The 16,353-nt window shown below is 40.1% G+C and overlaps 1 long non-coding RNA gene across 1 annotated transcript; it reads left to right on the top strand.

Annotated features, from left to right (window-relative positions):
• Window positions 1-487: 487 nt before the first annotated feature.
• Window positions 488-15,558, top strand: LOC125616966. The gene is made up of 3 exons (XR_007347785.1): window positions 488-1,023; window positions 12,262-12,475; window positions 13,175-15,558. It is a non-coding gene; the product is annotated as an uncharacterized LOC125616966 (long non-coding RNA).
• Window positions 15,559-16,353: the final 795 nt, after the last annotated feature.

The following is a 16,353-nucleotide window of genomic DNA, read 5'->3' as shown; positions in this document are numbered from 1 at the left end:
TTGAAGGATTAGTAGGAGTTTACCAGGTGAATAAAGATAGCTGAACAGTATGCACAAAAGACAAGAGTTGAAAATTTCCCTCTGTTCTAAGAGTAACAAGAACATTTTTGTGTCTTAATCTTGGTGGCCTGATGAAGAAGTACTTTGTAAGAGGAGACTAGGAAGATAGGAGCCAGAGGAAATAAATTATGTTTCAAGTCTAGGCATTAATTCTGTATAATCCTATAATTAGTCCTGCTTTTCACCAAAGTAGCTACAAAGCTCATTAACAAAGGGAGGTGGTTGCTCTAAGGAGAGCCATTAATGACTGCCTTTCACATTTTTGGACCCTATAGTAGGTGCATCACAGATTCTTAAAAATTAAATTTATGTCCCCAAACTATAATATGAGAGAAAGCACACTATTCTCCTTTTGTCAATGTCTAATCTGAGGCCAAGAGAATTTATGGACTTGCTTCTCATCATAATTCTGGTAGATAATGGAGCTTGAATCTTTCCTAGAATCTGATCTAATTCAGAAACTTATGCTCATGAGTCTGTTGGCAATGAGAAGGGTACAGATGCTCATAAACACATGGCAAGGGGACTTAACTATGGAGCATTTAATATCAAAGCTTCAATTTGCATAACCAAGAACCAATGGACTTGAAATAAAAAAATCCAAATACATACTTAGAGCTAATGATTTCTAAACTTTCTGAATAATAGTAAAAGTGGTGAGAAGATTATAGTTAGAATACAGAAGACTTGAGCGGTCTTAATTAGCTAGACGTAATTGCCAACTATCAAGCATTTCACCTCAAAGTAGCAGAATAGTCATCTTTACTGCTTATAGGACATTCAAGTGGAAAGGTCATCTTCTAGGCCAGAAAAACATTTTCAATGAATTTAAAGGATTGAAAATTTACAACTGTCTTCTCTTACTATAGTGGGTCTACATGGAAAACAACAAAAATGTCTGAAAAATCCTAAGGATTACACAACACATTGCTAACAAGAAAAAGTCAAAGAAGAAATAAAAAGGTAAATCAAGAAGTTGCTGAAAGAGAATAAATAGAAAATAGGATTTGGTGATGCAGATAAAGTAGTGTTTATGGCAAACTTCATAGTCTAAATTGCTTATATTGGAAAAATGAATAGTCACAAAACAGTGATCTCAGCTTCCATTTTCAGACACTAGAAAATTAAACCCAAACTAATCAAAAGGAAGAAAATTACAAAGATAAAGGCAGGGAAGAATAGAGATGAACAAAAATATAATAATTTATTACTTAAAACATTTAACAGTCCTGGTAAAGGAAACTAAGATACATTTTACAAATATAAAGGATGCAAGAGCTGACATCACTAGACTATATACATATTGAAATGTTAATAAGGATATATTATAAATTAAAAGTTACTAGTTATTTTAAAATTTAAATTGTGTACATAATTTTGGTTTACATATCTTTTTGCTGATTTCTTATAGGATACAATTGTGGTTTTCAACTATGGTCTGTAATATGATTATAGAGTTTTCCATATTTGAAAGAGTTCTAAACATGATTAACATTATGCTTTTACACCTCAATAAAACACTTGTGACCATACAGTATTTTTATTCAAAAATCTTATACAAAGCCACTATTGCTATTTGGAAAACAGGTGTTATATCAGTTTTAATTTGTCAACATTATCAAACTATTGTTCAATAGAAGCATATATTTCCCTAAAATGGTCTCTCAGCTCTGAAGTTATATCATTGATAGACCCATAGCTCTATGGTTCTATGGTCCACTCTTGCATCTGTGACTACTATTTGAAATATCATTTTTTGAGACCAATAATCAACTATATTTTGTAGATAAAACATGATTTTCCCTTTTAAAAATGGACTAATGGGCATATTAGAGTTTTGTTACTAAGTTGTTTCCCACAATTGCAGCTGAGTCCTGTTTTCTAGACCATTATCATTGACCACTCTTCTTGCCTCATCCTCTTCTTCAGCACATTAAATGGACTAAAAGAAATACCTTGTTTCAGAAAGCTTTCCCATTTGTTTATGAAATAAGACTGAGTTTCTTTACACTTCACTAATATTAATGTTTTAAAAACAAAGGGTGACTTGCATAGCTTAGTACATTATTTTAGCAAGAAATGAAACTCATTTTTTTCCTTTGCTAATGTGAATAATTACAGAATGAATCTCTTTTTGAAATGGAGAAACTTTCTTCCTTTATTAATTTCCATGGGAAATAAAATTTGGATGCTCAGATGATTCCATTTTTTCAGTATTTCATCCAATAGAAGAAATAGAAAACAATTGTAGGCTTAAATATATTACAAAATTTGGGAGTTCTTCATGGAAGATATTTATGTAGTCATTAGTGATTGCACAATAAATGCTTTTAGTTGCTAATGGTTTTCTTTTCCTCTCGAAATGTAATCCAGGCATTCAGTTCAAAAAATACTTATTTGACATTTATTGTGACATTTTAGGAATATCTCTCACTCTTTTCAAACGATCAAAAATAAGGTGAGTTCAGAAAAAAATTTCACGTTCAGAAAAAAAAAATTAGCTCCCTGTTATTGAAGTTCTATTATGTAATAATGTGCCAAAGATAGTCAAAACCCTATAATTTAGATTACCCCATTTTATAGTTCTAAGGCCAGAAGACTTCAGTATCCTACTGATCATCAAACTCTAGAAGTACCATAATGAGGATCAAAACATGAATCTTATTTCATGTTCATGCTCTCAATTACTGTGTGCTACTCAACACACAGACATGCATGCAGTACTCACAGATGCATACACATATATATACCTACATATATACACGCATGTACTACTTGTGTAGACACACTGAGAATAAAGCTTAAACAGTACTCAGAGTGAAGATAATGGGAGCTGGAACAAAAAGAGTGGATTGCTAGTAGAGATACTGATGAGAGCAGAGGTCTGTTTTATTACTCTTTACATGTCAGTCATTTGACTCAGGACACTGATTATGTGGGATCCGTATTTTAAAGCATCAGTGAGATGTTAAATCTTCAGTAACTGAATGGAGATGTTCAGAAATAAATTATATGAACTTAATACAGGAATATTGACTCTATTAATATTTGTTTAAATAATACTCATTTAGTTAAAAACTATAAGCAATGTTACTTCCATACTGTGTAGTATCATGAGTCCCGCTATTTCCAATTTAAATATATACGAATAATACAGCAAGTATACTTTATCAAGGAAACCATTGCAAACAGTCCAAACTTTAAAATCTTAACTGAATTTTTTAAATACCTTATTTATTTATTTTTATGTGGTGCTGAGGATCGAACCCAGTGCCTCACACATGCCAGACGAGTGTGCTACTACTGAGCCACAACCCCAGCCCTTAACTGAATTTTTAAAGGTACCATCATGTGGTTTGGGATTAAGGGAAAAAAATGCTGATAGGCACTGGAGCTGGTTTCAAAACTTGGCTATTGTGAGTGGTGCTGCTATAAACATTGATAAGCTTGTATCACTATAGTATATAGTGGTGGCTCCATTTCTAGTTTTTTGAGGACTCTCCATACTGCTTTCTGGAGTGGTTATACTAATTTGCAGTCTCACCAACAATATATGAGTATGAATCATCTGTTCAAACATTTTTCACATTTTAATTTGAAATTAATAATAGACCTAAATATAAAAATTAAAGTTCTTAAACTTCTAGAAAAAATAACACAGGAGAATATTTTTGTGACTTGGATCAGGTAAAGATAAGACTTTATCAAGATTTTTAAGACTTCATCAAAACTATTGCTTTTTTGAAGATATTTTTAAGGAAATTAAAAGCTAAGTCACTGTTGTGAGTTATTCATTAATATAGACCAAAAATGCGTATGTCTTTCTACAATGACAGAATTTATTGAATAACAGCTTGCATGCTACACTACTTGCATCAATGGCAGTTCACTGAGTGCTTGTGAGTCACCTGGTAGTCATAAGCAGGCAAACACAATTTTTTTACCCTAATCTTAATTTCTAATATATAAGACACTCCAGACACACATCACACTTTACACAATTTCATATGTATGTATATATAAGCATATATATTACTTATGTATAATTCTCTATATGAACATTTTTTTGTTGTTTTGGTTTTTTTATATTGTTACCTAGCAGCATAATTATTGGATCACACAAGAAGGGAGTTTCAACTATATAAGAAACTGTAAAACTTTCTGTAATATATATATATATGTATATATGTATGTGTATATATGTGTATATATATATATATATATATATATATATATATATATATATATGATACATGTGAATTGTAATATATATTACATATAATATTATACATTATATATACAGAAAGAAAGTTAAGAAAGGGTTAGGCAGGCACAGGGGTTCAGAGGCTGACTGAGAACAAAGGCAAAGAGCAGATACAAATTCAAGTAGTCACTGCAGGTGGTCAGTGTTTGCATCTTTTCCCTGCTGTGATTAAAGACCTGACAAGAACAATTTTAGAGGAGGAAACTTTATTTGGGGGCTCATGGTTTCAGAGGTCTCAATCCATAACATCCCCCTCCATTCCTCAGGACTCAAAGTGATGCTGAACATCGTGGTGGAAGAACGTGGTGGTAGGAAGAGGTTCACATGATCAAGAAGCAGATAGAGATTCCACTTGCCAGATACATAACCCAAAGGCATGCCCCTAGTGACCACCTTACCTGCCTTCATTTAACCACTCAGTCAATCCCCATTCACTGATAGGGTTAAGCCTCTCATAACCCAATCATTTCATCTCTGAATGTTCTCACATTGACTCACAGATGAGCTTTTGGGGGACACCTAATATCTAAACCATAATATTCCACCCCTGGATCCCAAAAGTTCATGCTCATCTCACAATGCAAAATATATATTAAGTCCATTTCCAAGATCCCCATAGTCTCAACAGTTCCAAGATTGCCTAAAAGTTCAAGTACAAAGTCTTCCCTGAGCCTCAAGGCAAACTTGCATAGTGAGCTCAGGTAAAAATCAAAAGCAATTTATAAGTATCCAATATTTAAAATGTACAAAGTAAACATTTCCATTCAGAAAAATAGGGGAATAGAAAGGATAGGACCAAAACAAGACCAAAATCCATCTGGGTAAAATAAGTCCTGTAGCTTCACATTAGGCATCTGGGGCACATGGCATGGTGATGTTTTGTCCAAAGGCTTTTGTAGCTCCACCCCTGCAGTCTTGTTGGTTGTAGCCCAAGTGGCCTTTCTCTTGGTGTGTCTCTGCTCAATTGCTGCAGCTTTCCTAGGACAATGTCCCATGTTACTGGCATTTCTTAATCTGGGGGTCTCCACTGCAGCTTTAGCTTTCTCCTCACATATCCAAGCATCACCCTCCCAGGGGCTGCTCACAAGGACTTCAGTCCTGGGGCAGTTTGCCTCCTCCCTGGCCTTCCATTGAAATATCAGTGGAAGACTCCATGACACTCTAATTCCAGCATATGCATTCCTGCAGAAAGAGCACTATGTGCTTGATGCCAAGGTCTGCCACCATTTAGGGCAATAGCCAAGCCTCCAGGGAACCTGGCTGCCGAAGCTTCTGAGTGCTGGTGTGGCTGAGCATGGTGAAACAACTTCCTAGGCTGCCATTTGCAAGCAGGGTCACCGGCCCCCACTTCCTGTGGTCTCTTCTCATGGAAGGTTTACTTCCACGAGCCTGATTTGGGTGTGGTCTCAATTCCTGAGATGCCCTCAAGCCATCTTTTTTGTTGTCTCTAGTGGTTTAGTATTTAGTGTTTCTTCTGTGACAGTAAGGTCTTTAACAACTGAAACTTCCTTCGCTCTTATTTTATTTCCAGTTTTCAACTCTAAGGTTTTCAAGTATTTCTGGTCTTCTTTCTGCTCCTGAATATCACAAGAAACTTGGCTAAAAGTTGCCAGCAATACCCATACCACCACCTGACTGCTATGCTGCTTAGGAATTTCTTCGCTAGATTAAGAAGTCCATCACTTTTATAATCAGTCTCACAAATAATCTCAGCACATGGGAAAAATGTTTATAATTTCTTAGCCAGAAGAGAACAAAAATGGCCTCTAGTCTGATTTCCAATAGAATCCTCCTTCTCCTCTGTAACCTTATGACTCCAGTCTTCATTGTGAGCAGCTCTACCAGCATTCTGGTCTTCTGAGCTCCCATCAGAAATACCCATTAATCTCCGTTTATAATAATCTAAAGCTTCCACAGCTTTCATTGGCAAATTATCCAAAATTCTACCCACAAATTCCAAAATGTTCTAAAAGCTGCTAGACCACATGGTCAGGTTAGTCACAACAACCATCCCACTCTTCAGTAACAATTTTTGTTTTAGTCAGCTTTTTTGTCCCTGTGACTAACAGATCTGAAAGGGACAATTTTAGAGGTGGAAAAGCTTATTTAGGGGCTCACATTTTCAGAGGTCTCAGTCTATAGATAGTTGGCTCCATTATTTGGGGCTTGAGGTAAGGCTGAACATAATGGCAAAGGAGTGTGGCCGAGGGAAGCAGCTCACATTGAAACTTGTCTTGAAAATCGGGAAATAAGAAGTAAGGAAAAGCTACTGTTTTCAGCTTGAGAGGAAACACCTCATGCATAGGGCATTTTAACCATTTTTTTTTCCTTTTTTGAAATCAGCCTCTTAAGTTGTGGTTTTTATGGTTTATGTTTCTTCTGGATACTATTTTCCATTTCTGCACTTGATTATAAGGCCAGGTTTAGAGGTAGAAAATTATCATACATCCTTTTTTGTTTGTTTGTTTCAACTGTGATTAGGTCATTTCCTATGCCTGTCAGCAGAAGAAAGTGAGACACTTTTTTGAGTGCCTGTGGGCCAGACTTATCCCAGTTTTTCAGTATTCAGGCTAGTGGTGATCCTGGCATAACTGTTGAGAATGAAGCTCCCATATGAGTGCATTATGTTAGGGAGTCTTCCTAGATAAGCTTCTGATAACCAGCAAAGCTATTTCTCACTACCTGGTTCTGCCATGTTTAGTGCTGCCTCACTGGAAAGAATGAGCAAGATAGCTGTTTGCTGCATGACAAAGACCCTGGAGGATTCAGACTTGGAGGCAGATGACTTATCTCCTCCTGCCACTATAGACTTCCAAATATGATGGATGACCCACCTGGTGGTGGTGGTGGAGCATATTACTCTGCTCTATGGGCTAAAGGAACCTTGAGAGGATAAAGAGGACATCTAGTGGTTGTTAGCGGCTTAACCTCCTTTTCTCAGAGGAGTGAACTGAAAATGCCTCCCTTTTTGCAGCAAAGAAACTCATGGAGGACAAAAACAATGGGGAGAATCTGTACAGACTTGTAAGAGCTTAATATGCGAACATTGGGAAGCTAGGCATTTCCTTATGAACCATTCCATGTAAAATGTCGCTCTCTCAATGTAGAGTATGATTGGCTACATAGGGGAGGGAATTGTCTAATGGGGAGGGAGTGGGAGTGTTTGGAAAGAGAGCATGGTAGAGTGCAATTAGGCTCTTATGGGAGTGTATGTCACTGGGCTCAGCAGTGCTTGGATCACTGTAAGACACTCTATGAGAGCTGTTGGGAGAGAAGATCAGGGGAGAAACTTTTGAGATTCACCATTCGCCACCACCAGAATCTTAAGAGTTGCTTCAACCCTTTGTTCATAGTCTCTCTGTGTATCTCAAGGCAAACTGGGATTAGGGATGCTGTCTACTGATGCCAGACATGCTTATGTTACCGCTGTTTACTGGTGACGAGTCCTTGCTTCCCCAATGCTGAAGTATAACACCAGAGAAACACACCGAGGCAAGTTTAGAGTGGAAAGTAGAAGCTTTATTAAAGGACAGCAGAAAAGACTTCTCCCTGGGCTGGGGTTGTGGCTCAGTGGTAGAGCACATGCCTAGCATGTGTGAGGCACTGGATTCGATCCTCAGCACCACATATAAATAAATGAATAAAATAAAGGTCCATCAACATGTAAAAAAAAATTTAAAAAAAAAAAGACTTCTTCCTGGAGGAAGAAGGGGACCCCCAAGAGGTGGAATCTGTGGAATGGCAAGGTCTTCCCTTTTTTATAGCTAAGGTCTTCTTTCAGCTTTCCCGCATTCCTGTCCTTTGTTTTCTGTTATCTTGCAGTGATGGAATATAGGTGGGAAGGCCCAAAGGGTGGGAGTCAGGTGGGCTGTAGGAGTAATCTAGGCAGAGAGGACTTTTGGATTAGCATCTCCACGTTTGCTGGGAGCTGCTTCATTTAACATTTCCTTGGGATGAGCTTGGGGCCTTGGGGACATTTTCAATTCCCCTTTTCCTGGACTCCATTCTCGATGTGGCCTTCATTCTTGATTTTACTGGATATTAGACCCGATTTACCTAACTACACTAACTACCTATCTGTAAATCTGGCTTTACTTGGAACCTGGATAGGACAGTGAAAAAATGGCTTTGGCAAAACTCAACATACTTGACCCACAGGAGAGGTGATTAGGAGCTGCTGAGACCATAAAGCCTGTCAACCAAGTCTTGTAGAATCCCTAACTGCAGTTAATTATGGATGGGTGCCCATCATAGTCCTCCAGAAAGAAAGAGACACAAAGGTACACCCCAGAAAGATGTGAGGTGCTGAAGAGCTAACTATGGTGGCAATCCTGGGCAAACCTGAAACTGATATCTGTCTTGAAAATCAAGATCAGGTCCTTGGGGCGTGGGTTGTAGCTCAGTAATAAAGTGCTTGCCTCACTTGCCTGAGGCCCTGGGTTTGATCCTCAGCACCACATAAAAATAAATAAAAATAAAAGATATTGTGTTCATCTGCAACTAAAACAATAAAAAAAGAAAAATATCAGGTCTTATTTCACCTGTATGGCAGAGTAATCACCTGAGAAATACTGAGGCAAGAGTTAAAAAAGAAAGTAAACTTTATTTAAGAGACAGGAGAGAGAGAGAGAGAGAGAGAGAGAGAGAGAGAGAGAGAGAGAGAGAGAGAGATCTCCAAAGAGGAGGGAACACAGAGCTTGTCTGTGCCCAGGGGAGTGGGAGTGTCGTTCTCCTTATAGATTGTAAGTTTGCTTTCTGATCATGCCTACATGACCAAAAATTAAATCACTTGTGTTGAAAAGTAGGATCCTTCCTCTGCCCCAGAGGTGTTAGCAACCAGTGGCTGTGGAAGTGCTATCTACTTATTTCCTTTTCTTTGATAATCAGCTATCTTTCTTTTGCCACTGTCTCAGGTGGTTGTCAGGCTGGCTGGTGAGCTGGATGGGAGAAGGTAAGGTGTCTAGAGAAGTGCCTGATACATAGAATAAATGTAACTATATATTTCAGCTGTTTTACAGCATAAAAAATACCTTATTTTCATATACTGAAACATTTGTGACTAGAAACTTCCACTCATTTAACTCATTTCAATATTGTATGTAGAATACTGTTTTACTCATGATAGAAAAAATATACACAATGTTTCACATGTGTTTTGTTTGTACAGAGAACTAAACTGCAAATGCATTCTGCATAAAACCTGCTGCCTTAACGTTACAAAGCTAAACCTTAATTCTTAAAAAACAAAAAACATTATTTGGCTTAAGTTGGAATAAACATATATGCTTTTTCCTCAAAAACATTAGCTATTCCACTATGTGAGTGGGAGGGGCTTCCACTATCATCAAAATCTGTTTTGGATACTATTACTGACTAACAGACTGCTTCCAAAGGTAGTAGTGAAAAATATCCATTGAATTATGTTACAAGGCTCTGTTGGGTCAGAAATTAGGACCAAGTACAGGGGGGATGGCTTGCTTCTGCTTCATGTTCTCTGGTGTCTCATCTTGGAAGACTCAAAGACATGAGGGGGACTTTGTGGCTGGGACTGGGATTGTTGAGAGTCTCCATTCACATGTCTGACACCTGGACTGAAATGTCTTGCACATTGAGTTCAGCAGGACTGTCAGAGTGCACATATGAGTCCTCTCCTTGTAGCTGTGCTTCCCGCAAATGTGGCAGGCTCAGGGTAGTTGACCATATAATATGACAGCTTGCGGCTCAGTGCAAGCGTTCCAGTGGGCAAGGCAGAAGCCTCACTGTGTGTTATGACTCAGCCTTGGTGGTCACATAGTATCACCTCCATCATATTTTATTGTTTGAAGTAGTTACCTGTCTATCCAGGTTTTCATGCAGGCGATATAAACCTCACACCTTGATGGGGGCATGTAGAAGATGATGTCACAGGAGCAAGGAGCTTCATCTGCTCCTCACTCCCAGTCACATGTGCAAGGTAGAAGGATGCTGAGCCACTGAGGTGTTCCCAGGCTGCCCATGAATGTGGTGTTATGCTAGATTCATGGGACCCCAGTAGACCTCCAGGAGCTGAATCTGATGCAATCACACAAGAGTCTTTATTGCAAGCTCGAGCCTGGACTCACAACTGTTCCTGATGCAGCGGTCCCAGGGAGTGAGTCCTGGTCCTTTGTTCAGTGAGATTTTATAGGTTTTGTGGGATACTCTATGCATCACAACATCACACAGCAAATCATTCCATACCACAGGAAAATCAAACAACAACTCTTAACATTGATTAGCACATTCAATGGCGGGAACAATTTGGGTAGGGGTGATTGGTTAGTACAAGAGGGGGATTCCTTTGAACTAATTGGTTTAGGCCACAAGGGGTGTATGTGCTAAACTACATGGTTTCCCAACATGTTATCAACTACCATAAACTACTGGGAGGGTCATCTGGCATCCCAGGTATTTTCCCTGTCTCATGCTGATTGGAGGTTGCTAGGGGTGTTGCTATGGGTCCTCACCTAGCCTAACTGAGTCAGGGACACCTGGCGCCTCAGACCTCTCCTGTTATTTACAGACAAACAACTCAGCAGGATGGGTATGTGCTTAGGAGTGCTCTGTGGGTTTTTCCAAGGACCAGGATCACGCTCCCTTCCTTGGACAGGCTTTGCTCTGAGGTAGAGGCTGGTTTCTCAAAAATGGAGTCACATTAGTTTCTCAGTGGAAGGCTCTACATGGAGGCCAGGACCACAGACAACTAGGTATATTGACACCCCAAGACCCATCCAAGCTGCAATTGAACCTTTGTTCTATTTGTTTTTCTATATTTGCATCCTGAACACACCCTTCTTTCCATTTCTCCTTCTGATATCATCAAAATATTTCAGTCTGATTTTGCAGGACTTAGACATCTTTTGTACAACTTTATATTCATTCCACAAATACCTTTGAAGAATTCCCATTTGTGATTAAAATATTTCATATCATCTTAACTCTCTAGAGATTCTGATCAGATTAAAATTGATATGTTTAGGACTTGTGACAGGTCAGGAAGGAAATTCCTTTTCCTATCACATAACATAAAGGTAGCCTTAGTTAATTTCAATGCTTTCCTAAAACCAGGCTTTTCTTTGAGATTGGTATAATTATTAAATTATGCATGAACATTTGTGGGATGGTGACAACATAGGTCTGAGCAATATCAATATCCAATTTATAACTTAAGTTGAACCTTTAGTCTACTCTGAGGGACCTACTACTGCCCACATTTCACATTTGTGAAAATGAGGCACAGGAGGAAAAAGCAAAAATTGTAGCCCAGACAGCCTGGCTTCCAGAGTCTTCAGTGTTAACAAGGAATTATCAATAAATCAAACCTTTTACCATTTTTAGAGTTTAATTGCCATTTGTATGACCATGGGCTTGATAAGCACACAGCATTTTGAACTGAAATAGCACATGGCCCACGATAGGGGCTGCCTTCTTACCAGCTCTTCAAGAGATCCTTGGAAACATTTTGCTATGGACAAATATTTGTTAATGGAGCCATGTTCCTATAAGACTAAAGTTTTAAAAATTTGAACTTTCAAACTTGGAGTTATTTAAAATGCTTCCATCCCAAATCAGTATCAAAATGTGACAAAAACTAAAATTCTCATAGCTATATTTTACATATTGAGAGAAATTTGGGGGATAAAGTTTATTGGAGAAAGTCTATGTTTTAAGAACATGATACTTTTATATATATAAAAATTTTATATATATATATATAAAATATATATATATATAAATATATATATATTTTATATATATATATAAATATATATATATTTTATATATATATATATATCTGGACACAAATAACACATATGGTTAAAACAGCCTGATAAAGTATCTTTACTTTAAAACTTTTCTTGGTTCAAGGTAAAAAAGGCAAACTATTAAAATGACACATGGCACATTTTTTTTTTAAGGCATCAATTTCTTTCCACTAAAGGGAGGGCAGGAAGAAGGTGCCAGAGCAGCTCTGGGAGTCGAGAGCTACAGAGACGCCAGACATGGAAGGTGCACGAAGCCTCCTATAACTTGAGCATTTCTTACTTTTTGTGTGCACTTCAATTTACAAAATTCAGTGTCAAGAGAGCCCAGAGATAAGAGCAATTCTGCATGGGTGCACTATGCTTTTATGTAAGTATCATCCTTGAGATTGCACATCTCTGCTCCCCAAATCCCATGTGTTCACTCTCCATGAACTTCAGCTGCCACCAGGAGGAGCTGTTGGGTGGGGAAGCTGCATGGCATGTGGTGAAGTGCCCAGCCACTGCTGCATGCAGGCCTGTCCCTTCCTACTGGCCTAGCTCTTGCTTCCCTGAACATGGAATTATGGAGATGAAGCCATAGAACACTCTGGATTCTCCAGTGCCTTGCCAGAGATGTGTATTCTCCAACAGCTGCAACCCACCCTCCCCACACTCTCCAGGGAGGGCCTGAAGACTGAAAAGGATTCCTTCCTGCCAAAGTGACCAACTCAAAGTGTATCAAATATACACTGGCTCAAGGGGAGAGTTTCTGTCTATACTATGCCAAGGGAAGCAAGTCCCCATCTACACTGGCTTAAGGTGAGCAAGTACATACAGTGAGCAGTAGAGGGAGGCACAGTGGTTTAGGCTGCTGAGCTCCAGCCCTTGCCCTGGTGCCAATTTCCAAAAAGAAAAAAAGACTGCCTTTTAAAAATCTTTGAAACTTCAATTTTATTATACAATTTGTGGAAAAAATAAATTAAGAATAAATTTCCTACAAAGCATGGAAGAAAGAGCAGGATGGGCAGGGACAGGGGTTGAGGGCATGGGAGTGTTCTAGGAAATGTCTCTATGATGTGTTTTGCAGGTGGGGGCTGAGGAGACTCCTTGTGGATGCAGATGTGCTCCTGCCTGGATTCTGTGCAAAGAAGCTTGAGCCAGTCAGCACACCTCACTCCTGCACCATGATGTCATCATCCACAGAGCTCAGGGTCTTCTGGCTGGCTGTCGGTTCTGTCAATGTGGGCATGGCATTTCCATTGGAGCCTCTCTGTTCCTGGACACTGGCCGAGGGAAGCATGGTATACAGCAGAGTTTTTGCATGCATTTGGTGATGTTCCTCCTCAGTCTCTTCCAACCCCTGCTTCTGTAGTGGGATTGCCCTGTGGAGGTACCTTAGGAAGATGAGCTCTCCTAGGCTCAGGATTATGCAGGGAGGTTAGGCTGGGAGGGCGTGTGTCCCTGTTGAGGAAGCTGAGAGGAATAACAGGCATGCTGGCAATTCCAGCAGCCTTCTGCAAGGACTGCTTGGCTGCCTCATGCTGCAGCTACTCGTGGGGCAAGGGAAGAGCAGGCTTACTAGAATACTTCCAGGGCAGAGCCAGGGAGGATATGCTGGGCCCAGGTGATGCACAGGCTTCACCTGGAACCCAAAGCCTGCCCCTGGGTTCTCTGGTGCTCCAGTATGAGGTACGTGGCCATCGTGTCGTCCTTGAATCTTCGATGTGGTACGGACACTCAGGTACTATAGGGATGGTAACCCATGTCCACCATGATTTTCAAAATTGTGGGATCCGGGAGTTAGAAGAGTGCCTCACTCGAAGGACTGGGTGTGAAGCTTCCTCTCCCTGGCTCAGCCATGGGTACTCCATTATCTGCTCTAAGTTGGGCCTCTGTGTGGGGTTCACCGTCAGGATCTCATTGATGAGGCTCTGTGCTCCCTCAGAAACATGTGGGGGAATGTCATACATTCCCTGCGTGATCAGCTTCTTCAGCTGCTTATTGCTGGTTGCCACAAATGGGCATCTCCCTGTGAGCATAAAATAGAGAATGACGTCCAGGCTCCAGATGTCTGGGGCATGGGGGGAGGCATTGAATTCCTTCCAATGGACAACTTTAGAGGCAACTTAGAGGAGAGTACCCCAGAACCTGTTCAGCTTCTTCCCAGCTGTGAATCTGGTGCTCAGGCCAAAGTCGATGAGTTTGACGTTGCTGCTGGCATCCACCACCACGTTCTCTGGCTTCAAATCAAGGTGCATGATACCCATCTTGTGGCAGTACTGCACCACATGCACGATCCACCTGAACAGTCTGTGGGCTCCTCCTTCCGCATGACATCAGGTTCCGGGATGAGGTCCCATAGCTGTCCCCCCTCTGCATGTTCCATGATAAGGTAGATATATTCGATGGTCTCAATGACCTAGAAGAGCTGGATCACGTTCCGGTGGCCCAAGGCTGCCATCATCACCAGTTCAGAAAGAAAGGGGAAGTTCCAGACCTCTTTTGCCAAAACCTTCAACCACAACCTCTATCACCTGGGCAAAGCCTCCCTCCTCAATGTCCTGCAGGACCATATAATGGTCCGTGAGGTGGGCTCATAGCAGGAGCCTTGCCCCTAAGGCACTACACTGCTCTGACTACGCTCTCTATGAATCTTAAGCCGGAATGAGGATGCTAGCTAAAATAATAATAATAATAAACCAAAACAAAAAAACAAAAAGCAAAAGCAAAAAAATAAAATATATTTAAAAAACCCAAATCAAAAACCAATATCCAAAGACCACAACCACCAGCCACCAACCACCACCAAATGCGCTAACTATCTGGGAGTCTGACAGGTCACCACCAAGAGCTTCCTGTACTTATAGACAAAAGACCCAGCTGCAGCTACCCTCTTAAATAACTACTGTTTGAAATTCCCTCACAATGGCTCCTTCTGAGCTCAAAGCACGAAATGACCCAGTCAACCCTGGGCATGACTCTCAGTGGTCATCTCACTTTGGGGCTTCCAAGAACTTTTCCACTTTCATGACAAGAAGAAAAAACTCTGGAAGATTTTTTGCTTTAGTACATTATGGTGACCCATATTTACTTGTTTAGAAATTAAAATTTGTAGGATACTTCAGCAGTCTTCTCATTTCAAGTCTGAAAATCCGTAATATCTTTGTGGCTTTGAAAGACCTCATCATAGCTACACTCAAGGTTTCTGCTTCTTTGCTGCCCTGAACTGAACAGTTTTCCTCCCCTGGGCCCTTGCCCCATGATGGACTGACTGCCTCACCTTGGGCAGAGCAGTAGAGTCAGCTATCTATGAACTGAGACCTCTGGAACTGTTAGTCCCAGGGAAGCTTTTTCTCCTCCAAGTGGGATCCGGGAGTTTGAAGAGTGCCTCACTTGTTCTTGTTGGGTGTTTTGCTCACAGAGACAAAAGAAAGCTAATTAAAACACAGCGCCCACCTTGACAAATGGACGTGTGTGTGTGTGGGGGTGGGGGGGGGGGGCTGCTGGGAACTGGACCAGGTCCTTGCACATGCTGGAGAAGTTCTCTTAATGTGCACATTCCTATCCCTGGGGTTGGGGGTTCCTGGCCTAACCAGCTCTCAATATGTTATATTGAGGCTGAACTGTCAACAGGAATTTTGGAGGGATTCACACATTCAAGCCACAGCATGTGACAAGAGCCGAGGGAGTTGGTCCCCACTAGATGTGCCCTGTGTGAGGGGAGTCCTTCAGGTTACATGAAAGGACATTAAATAGGAGTTTAGACTTTAATGAAGATAGAAAATTTCTGGGAAAGCAAATTTATGACAATTATAAAAGCTAGGGTTACTTTTGTGTTCTATATGATGTAAGAGAATAATGTATCAAAACACCACAGTTTTATCCTATGATATTGAGTTACTGAGGGGGAGGGGTTGGAAACAGCAACCACATCTGTACACTGCTGAAGTCATGCTGCTATAGATTCACATCAGAGTGGCATCTCTCATGTGAAATGGAACCCCATGGGAACCATAAAAAATGATTGTAGAATATACCCAAGATGAGAGGTAAGGAATTAAAATGTTTCACTACAATCATCAAGTAGAAGGGAAGATGATCATATAACAAAGCAAGTTAGATTGAATCAAAGCTTGTGCTGTTTCCTTAAAAGGAAATAAGGCACAGTGAGCCAAGGGCCTAGCCTGTTGTCCTTATGAGGACACAAACCACACAGTGTTCTAAGGCTTTCTAACAACAGTGAAATAAGGAAAAGAGTTTGCTGTA

This window comes from Marmota marmota, unplaced genomic scaffold, assembly GCF_001458135.2.
Source record: "Marmota marmota marmota unplaced genomic scaffold, marMar, whole genome shotgun sequence".
In the NCBI taxonomy this organism is placed as follows: Eukaryota; Metazoa; Chordata; class Mammalia; order Rodentia; family Sciuridae; genus Marmota; species Marmota marmota.
This window is presented reverse-complemented; position numbering and strand designations above follow the sequence as displayed.